This window comes from Herpailurus yagouaroundi, unplaced genomic scaffold (genome assembly GCF_014898765.1).
Source record: "Herpailurus yagouaroundi ecotype Mexico unplaced genomic scaffold, PumYag 355, whole genome shotgun sequence".
Lineage (NCBI taxonomy): Eukaryota > Metazoa > Chordata > Mammalia > Carnivora > Felidae > Herpailurus > Herpailurus yagouaroundi.
This window is the reverse complement of record NW_024412572.1, coordinates 2,103,680-2,114,734: the sequence shown is the minus strand read 5'-3', so window position 1 is coordinate 2,114,734 and position 11,055 is coordinate 2,103,680. Positions and strand designations below refer to the sequence as shown.

General features: G+C 37.2%; 1 long non-coding RNA gene across 1 annotated transcript; it reads right to left on the bottom strand.

Moving 5' to 3' along the window:
• Positions 1-729: 729 nt before the first annotated feature.
• On the bottom strand, positions 730-10,722 carry LOC121022004 (uncharacterized). Its single transcript, XR_005786772.1, has 4 exons — positions 10,559-10,722; positions 7,897-7,983; positions 5,232-5,352; positions 730-744 (listed from the first exon to the last, which is right to left on the bottom strand). It is a non-coding gene; the product is annotated as an uncharacterized LOC121022004 (long non-coding RNA).
• Between the last annotated feature and the right edge of the window lie 333 nt (positions 10,723-11,055).

Below are 11,055 nucleotides of genomic sequence, written 5' to 3'. Positions count from 1 at the left end.
TAAATTCAAAGAGACCCATACCAGGACACATATAATCAAACTTTTAAAAAGCAAAAACAAAAAGAATCTTGAAAGCAGTGAGAGAGAAGCAAATCATCCCATAAAGAGGGTGCTCAATGAGATTATCAGCAGATTTCTCATCAGAAACTTTGGAGGCCAGAAGGCAATGGGCCAATACCTTCAAAGTACTAAAAGAAAAAAAAATCAACAAAGAATACTATATCCAACAAAACTATCCTTCAAAAGTAAGAGAGAAATTAAGACATTCTTAGGTAAACAAAAGCTGAGGGGCTTCATGACCACTAGACCTGCCCTGAAAGACAGGGAGTCTGGCAAGGTGAAAAGAAAGGACACTAGACAGAAACTCAAAGCTGTACAGAGAAATGAAGACCTCAATAAGGGTAAATACATGGGCAATTATAAAAGTTAGTATTATAAAAGTGGTCTATAGCTTCACTTTTTGCTTTGATTTAAGAGATCAATACATTTGAAGAAAAAAAGCAACTATTATAGTGGAAAGGCTAGTATTACTTTAACTTCTGGTTTGTGACTTCAAATATTGTTTTCTAGGGGCACCTGGGTGGCTCAGTCAGTTAAGCATCTGACTTCAGCTCAGGTCATGATCTCACAGTCCGTGAGTTTGAGCCCCACATCAGGCTCTGTGTTGACATCTCAGAGCCTGGAGCCTGCTTCAGATTCTGTGCCTCCCTCTCTCTCTGCTCCTCCCCTGCTCATGCTCTGTCTCTGTCTCAAAAATAAATGAAAACATAAATAAATAAATAAATAAATAAATAAATAAACAAACAAACAAATATTGTTTTCTACATAATGTAAGAAACTAATGCAGTTAAAAAAAATACTAGTTTAGGGGCACCTGGGTGGCTCAGTCGGTTAAACATCTGACTTTGGCTCAGATCATGATCTCATGGCTCATGAGTCCAAGCCCCAAAATAAATAAATAAACTTAAAATAAAGATTAGCTTATGTTTTGGGGTACACAATGTATAAAAAGTGACAACAACAACTGAAAGGGGCGGAGATGAGCTGTAAAGGAGTAGAGTTTTCGTATGCTATTTAAAATGGTATAAGTTCAAACCAAAGTGTTTAGGATGTTAAATACAAGCTTCATTTCACCACAGTATTTCATCATTGCACTAAATATTTCACTGTATAAAAATCAACTAAGCATATGGGCGCATGGGTGGCTCAGTTGGTTAAGCATCCAACTTTGGCTCAGGTCATGATCTTGTTGTTTGTGGGTTCGAGCCCTGCATCAGGCTCTTTGCTGACAGCTCAGATCCTGGAGCCTGCTTCTGATTCTGTGTCTCCCTCTCTCTCTGCTCCTCTCCCCACTGTGCTCTGTCTCTGTCTCTCTCTCTTGGAAATAAATGAACATTAAAAAAAATTTTTTTTTAAATCAACTAAGCACAAAAAAAGAAAAATTCAGGAAATAAGGTACAAAAAAGCTATAAGGCATATAGAAAGCATATAGGGCAATGACAAAAGAAACCCCTCCTTATGAGTAATTACTTTAAAAGTAAATGGATTAAAGTCTCCAATGAAAAGACAGAGATTGGCAGAATGGCTGAAAATACATGATCTGACTCAATGTTGTCTATAACAGAATCACTTGAGATCCAAACACACAAACAGATTGAAAGTGAAAGAATGGAAAAAGATATTTCATGCAAATAAATAACCAAAAGAGAACAAGAATGGCTATGCTTACATCAGACAAAACAGACTTTTAGCCAAAAAAAGGTTACAAAAGACAAAGGTTAATATATATTAATAAAAAGTTCAATATTTCAAGAAGATATGACAATTATAAACATTTATACACCTAATGACAGACGATCAAAATATAAGAAGCAAAAACTGACAGAACTGAAGGGAGAAATAGACCGTTCTACAATGATAGTTGGAGACTTCAAAATCCCACTCACAGTAATGGGTAGAACAACCAGAGAATAAGGAAGCAGAGATTTACACAACACAATAAACCAACTAGAACTAACAGACATGTACAGAACACCCTACCCAATAACAATAGCATACACATTCTTCTCAAGTGTACATGGAGCATTCCCCAGGATAGACCATATATTAGGTTACACATTAAGTCTCAATAGATTTTTTAAAAATTTTTTAATGTTTATTTATTTTTGAGACAGAGACAGAGACAGAGACAGAGTGTAGGTGGGGGAGGGCAGAGAAAGAGGAATACCCAGAATCCGAAGCAGGGTCCAGGCTCTGAGCTGTCAGCACAGAGACTGACGCAGGGCTCAAACTCACAGACTGTGAGATCATGACCTGAGCTGAAGTCAGATGCTCAACGAACTGAGTCACCCAGGTGCCCCAGTCTCAATAGATTTTAAAAGGTAGATATCATACAAATTATCTTTTTTGACTATAATGAGATGAAGTTAGAAATTAATAACAAAAGGAAAACTGAAAAATTCACAAAATTATGGAAATTAAGCAATACACTATTAAACAACAAATAGATCAAAAAAGAAATCAAAAGTGCAATTAGAAAATACTTAGACACAAATGCAAATAAAATCACAACAGGGGTGGCTGGGTGGCTCAGTTGGTTAAGTGTCTGACTCTTAGTTTTGGCTCAGGTCATGATCCCATGGTTCACGACTCCACATCAGGCTTTGTGCTGACAGTGCAGAGCCTGCTTGGGATTCTCTCCCTCTCCCTCTCTCTGACCCTCCCCTGCTCATTCTCTCTCTCTCTCTCTCTCTCTCTCTCTCTCTCTCTTTCTCTCAGTAAACAAGTAAACTTCAAAAAAAAACACAACATACCAAAATTTTGGTTTTTGGTGTGTGTGTGTGTGTGTGTGTGTGTGTGTGTGTGTGTGTTGATTTAAATTTTTCTTTAGGAGAGGGAATATCATACTTCTCAATTAAGAGAAACATTTTTAGAGTCTAGAGTCTCTCTCTCTCTCTCTCTCTCTCTCTCTCTCTCTATATATATATATATATATATATATATATATATATATATATCATGCCATGAATTCATAGGTAATGGGTTCCAGCAGCTAAGTGTGCTTCTCTGGGTGGAGCAGGCTGGTACTTCAATTGAACCCAAGTAGGTTTCTCTTTGACTTCCTTCCTTTTCTAATCATTTTCCTTCACATGCTTCAGGAAGCTATCTCAGCTCTTAGAGTGCTTAATATTTAAGCTCAACACGTAGATTAAAATTCTCATGGCAAGAATCAAACCCTGTAAGCATGTTTGTTTACAACAATGCCAACAGCATGCTGGGCAACATTGTAGACTCTTCCAGTTTGCCATGGTAACATCCATGGGGCATTCCCTTTTGAATAGTACCCGTTCCCTTGATGTCTACAATATCACCTTTCTTGTAGATTCACGTGCTAGTGGCCAAAGGAACAACTCTGTTTTCTAAAAGGTCTAGAGAACGTATAGCAGGTGCCTCCTCTTTCTCTTTGTTTTGGTCATTCTGGCAAATTACCAGAAGATGGTGGTTCTAGCCAAAAGGTTCATACCAAAACTTGGGGGATGCAATGAATGTGGTACTATGGGGTAAATTTATAGCTGTAAATGCTCACGTTAAAAAGAAAATAAGATGGGGTGCCTGAGTGGTTCAGTCAGTTGAGCTCAGGTCATGATCTTGCATTTGCAGGTTCAAGCCCCACATTGGGGTCTGTGCTGACAGCTCAGAGCTTTGAACCTGCTTCAGATTCTGTCTCCCTCTCTCTCTGCCCCTCCCTTGCTCACACTCTGTCTCTCAAAAAATAAAATAAAACATTTAAAATTTTTTAAATAAGAAAAATCTGAAATCAACAACCCAACTTTACAACTTAAGTAACTAGAAAAAGGGGAACAGGGGCACCTGGATGGCTCAGTCAGTTAAGCATCCAACTCTTGATTTCGGCTCAGATCACGATCTCATGGTTTGTGCTGACAGCGTGGAACCTGCTTGAGATTCTCTCTCTGCCCCTCCCCTGTTCTCTCTGTCTCTTTCTTTCTCTCAAAATAAGTAAATAAACTTAAAAAAAAAAAGAACAAACCAAACCCAAAGCTAGCAAAAGGGAGGAAATAACAAAGATTAGAGCAGAGATAAACTAAATAGGAAATAGAAAACCAATAGAGAAAATCAATGAAACCAAAACTTGGTTTTTTCAAAAAGACCGACAAAATTGACAAACATTTAGTTAGATGGACTACAAGAAAAAGAAAACTCAATTACTAAAATCAGAAATGAAAGTGGAGCATTACTACCTATTTGACAGGGGGAAAAGGCTTATAAGAGAGTACTATGAAAATTGTACACTAACAAGTTGGATTACCTAGATGAAAGGAACAAATTCTTAGAAACACAAGACATACCCAAAACTAGAATATCTGAATAGACCTATAACTAGTAAGAAGATTGAATCTGTAGTCAAAAATCTCCCAACAGGGCACCAGGCTGGCTTAGTTGGTAGAGTATGCAACTCTTGATCTTGGGGTTGTGAGTTCAAGCCCCACATTCGGTGTAGAGATTGCTTGAAAATAAAATCTTAAAAAAAAAATCTCCCAATAAAGAAAAGCCCTGAACCTGGTGACTTCACTGATGAATTTTACCAAACATTTAAAGAAGAATTAATACCAGTCCTTCTCAATTTTTTTTTTAATTTAAGAGGAGGGAAGACGACTTGTTTTTTGTTTTTTGTTTTTTTTAAGATTTTATTTTTTTAAGATTTATTTTGGGTGTAATCTCTACACCCAACATAGGGCTGGAACTCACAACTTCAAGATCCAGAGTCACATGCTCTACTGACTGAGCCAACCAGGTGCCCTAATGAGGAAACACTTCTTAACTCATTCTATGAGGCCAATATTACCCAGACACCAAAGCCAAAGACATTACAAGAAAAGATAACTACAGACCAATATCCCTTATGAACATTGATGCAAAAAAAAAAAAAAATTCTCAACAAAATGCTAGCAAATAAAATTCAGCATATTAAAAGGATTATAAGGGCACCTGGGTGGCTCAGTTGGCTGAACATCCAACTCTTGATTTAGGCTCAGGTCATGATCTCACAGTTTATGAGGTCAAACCCCATGTAAGGGTCTGCACTGACAGCAGAGAGCCTGATTGGGATTCTCTCTCTCCTTCCCTCTGTCTTTCTCTTTCTCTCTCTCTCTCAAAATAAATGAATAAATAAACTTTAACAAAAAGGATTATACACCATGATATAATCTTACCATACACCATAATCTTTTAGGTGATACACCATAAGGTGTACACACTTTAATCTTCTTAATCTTCACCATACACCAATCTTAATCTTCAGATACACCATAATCTTCTAGGTGAGATTTATTCCTAGAATGCAAAGTTGATTCAACATATGAAAATCAATCAATGTAATATGCCACACATCAACAGAATGAAGAGGGAAAAAAGACACATGATCATCTCAATTAATGCAGAAGAAACATTTGACAAAAATCAACACACTTTCATGATAAAAATACCTCCCCCCAAAAAAGAATAGAAAGGAACTACCTCAACGTAATAAAGTCCATATATGAAAAGCCCACAAAAATACCATACTCAATGGTGACTCAAAGCTTGTCTTGTACAACAAGAAATTACCTAAAGAATGCCCACTTTCACCACTTATATTTCACACAGTACTGGAAGTTTTAGCCAGAGCAATTAGGCAAGAAAAAGAAATAAACAGTATCCAAATTGGAAAAAAGAAGTAAAATCATCTTTGTTTGCAGATGACATGATCTTATATGTAGACAACCCTAAAAATTACATACACACAAAGTTGTTAAAACCAATGAACTCAGTAAAGTAGCAGGATACAAAGTCAACACACAAAAACCACTTGCATTTCTATGCACAAATGATGACCAATCTAAAAAACCAAGTTACAAAACCTATTTAATTTACAATAGCTTCAAAAAGAATAAAATACTAAGGAATTAACTTAACCAAGGAGGTAAAAGGCTTGTACAATAAAAACTACAAAACATCGCTGAAAGAAATTAAAGACATAAATAAAACACATTCCATGTTTGTGGATTGGATGACTTAATATTGTTAAAATATCAATATTACACAAGGTGATCTATAGATTCAATGGAATCCCTATCAAAATCCCAATAATATTTTTTGCAGAAATAGGAAAACCCACACTAAAATATATGTGAAATCTCAAGAGACCCAAATAGCAAAAACAATCTTGAAAAAGAACAAACTGGAGAACTCACACTTGCTGATTTCAAAACTTACTACAAAGCTAAAGTAATCAAAACAGTGTGGTATTGGCATAAAGACAAACATAGACCAATGGAACAGAATAGACAGCTCAGAAATAAACCTTTGTACATACGTTTTTTTTTTTTTTTCAAATGATTTTGACAAGGGTGCCAAGACCATTCAATGGGGAGAGAACAGTCTTTTCTACAAATGGTGCAGGTAAAACTGGATGTCCACATGCAAAAGAACAAAGTTAGACCCTCATCTGTTAACTTAAAATGGATCAAGGACCTACATGTAAGACCTAAAACAATAAAAATCTTCAAAGAAAACACAGGAAGAAAGTTTCACAACACTGGTTTGGCAATGATTTCTTAGATATGACATCAAAGGCATGGGTAATAAAAGAAAAATACACTGAAAGTCATATGGTCACAAAAAGACAAATACTGTAGGATTCCACTTACATGAGGTACTTAGAATAGACAACATTATAAAGACAAAAAGTAGAATGGTGGTTGCCAAGGGTTGGGAGTAAGGGAGAATGGAGAGCTTTTGTTTAATGGATATAGTTACAGTTTTAAAAGATGAAGAAAGTTATAAAGATGATAATAGATGGTAATAGTTGCACAACAATGTAAATGTATTTAATACCACTGAACTGTATACTTAATGGTTAAGATAGTGAATTTTGTTATGTGTACTTTACCACAATAAAAATGTGCTCCCAAAAGTGAAGATCGTTGCCTTTGTTTTACTATATTATAAATAATCAAACAAAATCTATAGGCTGCAATTAAAGAAAAGCAATAAGTAAGATTTTCAAATTTATTTAGATTCAAAATAGAATAATAAAAATTGTAATTCAAACTTAAAAAGCATCAGAAAATTAGATTTTGACATTGATTACTTTAATAAACTAATATTTGTTTAAAATTCTAGTAACTACGCATAGCCTATTTTTCTATGCTCTCAAATATAAAACATATAAACTTGCAACATCTTACTTCTTGCAACTGTCCCTAGCCAGCCTGTCCCATTTCTGTGGCATGAAATGTAATGGGGTCTTCTCAGCCCCAGAATCCTCCACATTGCCCATCCTAAAGCTCCCATTGCTAACTCTGAGCTCTAGTAAAGGAGAAATTTGTCCCACAGGCCTTCCTTATACCTCTTCCTGAAGGATTTCTCCACCCTTTCCCTTCCATTATTAGCTCTGTGACACTTCAGGAATCCTGAGCTCTCACATTGCCCCAACCCCTAGAAGGAAAAGAGTTTGATGATCAACTCCTACTCCCAGAAGTATTTACTAACACCTTCTGTGTCAAGCCCTCGGCAGGGTGTGTCCCCCCATGTTACCACACTTGACCGCTCACATCTACCCTGTGAGGCAAGCTTCAGCATCCTCATGTTACAGTGGAAACAGACTCACAACTTGAGTCACTGGCCCAGCTAACAAGTGATCGAGAAGAGAAATGGCCTTGGACATAGCCTAGGCAGCACAGATCTACCTTGACCGGTCCTCCGCTTCTCAAATTCTTACCATCTGGTTGATCCTTATACCCCCTCCCAGATTCCTCTGACCCATCCCCTCCCAACCTCCAGGACTCTGCCTGTGCCTATCACCCTCAACATTCCTCTATGGACAAGAGGCTTCACCAAAGGAGGAAAGATTCTGGCCCAATTTGCAGGTGAGAGAGAAGGTTGTCACAGCCCTTGCTCTTCAGGAATAACTTCAGCGGTGCCCTTAAAACCATGAAGGTGAAGAGGGTCAGGAGAAGCAACTGTAAGAGAAGGGGAAGCCCTGGCCACCAACCCACTCTCTTCCTCTCCCAGTTGAGGAAGGCTTCAGAAGCAGAGGGAGCGTGGGGAAGATGAGTCAGATATATTTCCCTTTTGCATCACAGAATCAAACTCTCCATCTGTGACTTCAGACAAGTTCCAAGCAAGCCCAAGCAATGGCCCACAGGGTGTGACAGCAACACGCCTACGGCACAAGGCATCCCTTTCCAACTCTGTGGGGAAAACCACTGCCTCTCTCAAAAGCCAACACGCTTCACGAGCAATGAACAATTAGAAAATGAAACTAAGACAAAAATTTCATTTACAAAAGCACGAAAAAGAATAAAATACTTAGGAATAAACTTCACGGAGAAAGTGTAAGGCTTGTACACTGAAAACTACGATTCCGATTCTGTGTCTCCCTCTCTCTCTGCCCCTCCCCCATTCATGCTCTGTCTCTCTCTGTCCCAAAAATAAATACATGTTGAAAAAAAAATTTTTTTAAATAAATAAATAAATAAATAAATAAAAACTACGAAATGTTCAGAGACAGTAAAAGAGACCTAAATAAAAGAAAAGATACCTTGTGTTCATGGATTAGAAGACTTATTAGTATTAGGATGACAATACTCCCCCAAATTAATGTACAGATCCAATCCAACCCCTATAAAAATTTCAACTGCCTTGTTTTGCTGAAATAGACACAAGCTAATCCTAAAATTCATATGGAAATGCAAGAAACACCAAATTGCCAAAATTATCTTGAAAAAGAAGAAGTCAGAGGACTCACACTTTCTGATTTCAAAAATTACTACAAAGCTACAGTAGTTAAAACAGTGTGGTACTGACATAAAGAGACATATAGATCAATGGAATCAATTCAAGAAGTCAACCCATGTATCTATAGCCAATTGATTTTAACAAAGATGCCAAGACTATTCAATGTGAACAGAAATGCCTTTTCAACAAATAGTGCCGGGACAATGTATATCCACAGGCAAAAGAATGAAGTCGGACCCCTACCTCAAAGTGTATACAAAAAAATAACTCAAAATCAATCAAAAAAATAAATGTAAGAGCTAAAACCATAAAAATGTTAGAAAGAAACAGATATAAATCTGCTTGACCTTGGATTAGACAACAATTTCATATGACACCAAAATCATAAGAAAAAAATGCCAACAAAAGAAATTGGACTTTATCAAAATTAAAAACTTTTATGTATCAAGGCTACTCCCAAGAAAGTGAAAAAATAATCCATCAAGTGGAGAAAATATGTGCAAATCATATATCCAATAAGGGTCTAGTATCCAGAGTATATAAAGAATCTCTTACAACTCAACAAATAATCCAATTTAAACATGAACAAAGGAATAGACATTTCTCAAAGAAGATATACAAATGGTCCGTAAGCACATAAAAAAATGCTAAGTACCATTAGTCTTAGGGATATGCATATCAAAACTATAATGAGATACCCCTTCATTCTAACTGGGGTAGGTCTAATTTTTTAATGGAAATTAACATGTGTTGGTAAGCATGCAGAGAAACTAAAATCTTCATGTACCATTGATAAGAATGCAGAATGGTTCAGTTGCTATGGAAAACAGTTTGTCAGTTCCTTAAGAAGTTAAACATAGAGTTACTATATGACCCAGCAATTCCAATCATAGGTTATACCCAACATATGTTCACACAAAACTTGTGCATGCTGTACTTGTATCAACATGAATGTTGATAGCAGCATTACTCATAATAGTCAAAAAAGTGGAAACAACCCAAATGTCCACCAACTGATAAATGGATAGACAAAATGTGGTATATCCATCAATGGAATATTATTCAGCCATAAAAAGGAATGAGTACTGATGTTACATGCTACAACATAGATAAAATTTGAAGATATGATGCTAAAGTGAAAGAAGCCACATAAAAATGACCCCATATTATATGACTCCATTTACATGAAATGGTGAGAATAGGCAAATCTATAGACACAGAAAATGGCTTGGGGGGGGTGGAGGAGGGCAGAGAGGGGAGGGAACAAGTGGGACTAACTGTCAATGAGTATGGGGTTTCTTTTAGGAGAGATGGGAATGTTCTCGAATTAGATAGTGGTGCTATTTGCCCAACTTTGTGAAAATCCTAAACACAACTGAATTGCACATATAAAATAGTTGAACTTTTTTTTTTTTTTTTTTGAGACAGAGAGAGAGAGAGAATCTTAAGCAGGCTTCACACCCAGCACAGAGCCTAACACCAGGCTCAACCCCACAACCGTGAGATCATGACCTGAAACAAAAATCAAGAGTTGGACACTTAACCGACTGAGTCATCCAGGCACCCCCCGTTATAAAATGATTAAAATGTTTAATTTTATCTCAACTTAAAAAGAGTCAACATGCACCAAGGAGTCCTTCAGTCTGGGCTCGAGGTCAGTATAGATCTTAGGAAGGCATCTGATGCTGAAACAGAGGAGTCTAAATAAAGGTCAGCCAAGTCCCAACATCCAGCTCCCAAATGAGCTAAGAAATACCACCTTTGAGCAGATCTGAAGTGTCCTGAGGCTTGTTAAGATGCGGGGACAAGAATGACTTCCCCTGCCACCAGGTGGCTTCTCTCAGCTCCTAGGGAGATGGCGAACATCTGAAGGGATCCACGGGATTGGCAGAGGCCCTGAAGGTTGGGTCACAAAGCAGAGGATTTTGTAGAGAAGAGCCAAGAGTGGACTTTAGAACATTGGTGGCGTCACAAGGATAAAGACATCACAAAAGAGGAGATACAAGCGGCCAATAATTGTGGAAGACATTTGACCTCACTGGCAATCAAAAGAACATACACGGAGACAACAATGAGACAGCATTTTCCCCCAATTAGATTGTCAGAAATGGTTTGCTAATATGAAATTTGGCAGGATGTGAGGAAATATGTGTTCTCATTCCACTGCTGGTGGGTGTGTGAGTTGGTAGAGCCACTTTGGAGGGCAACTTGCCAGTATCTATTAAAGTGAAAAATATTCATACCCTATGACTCAGC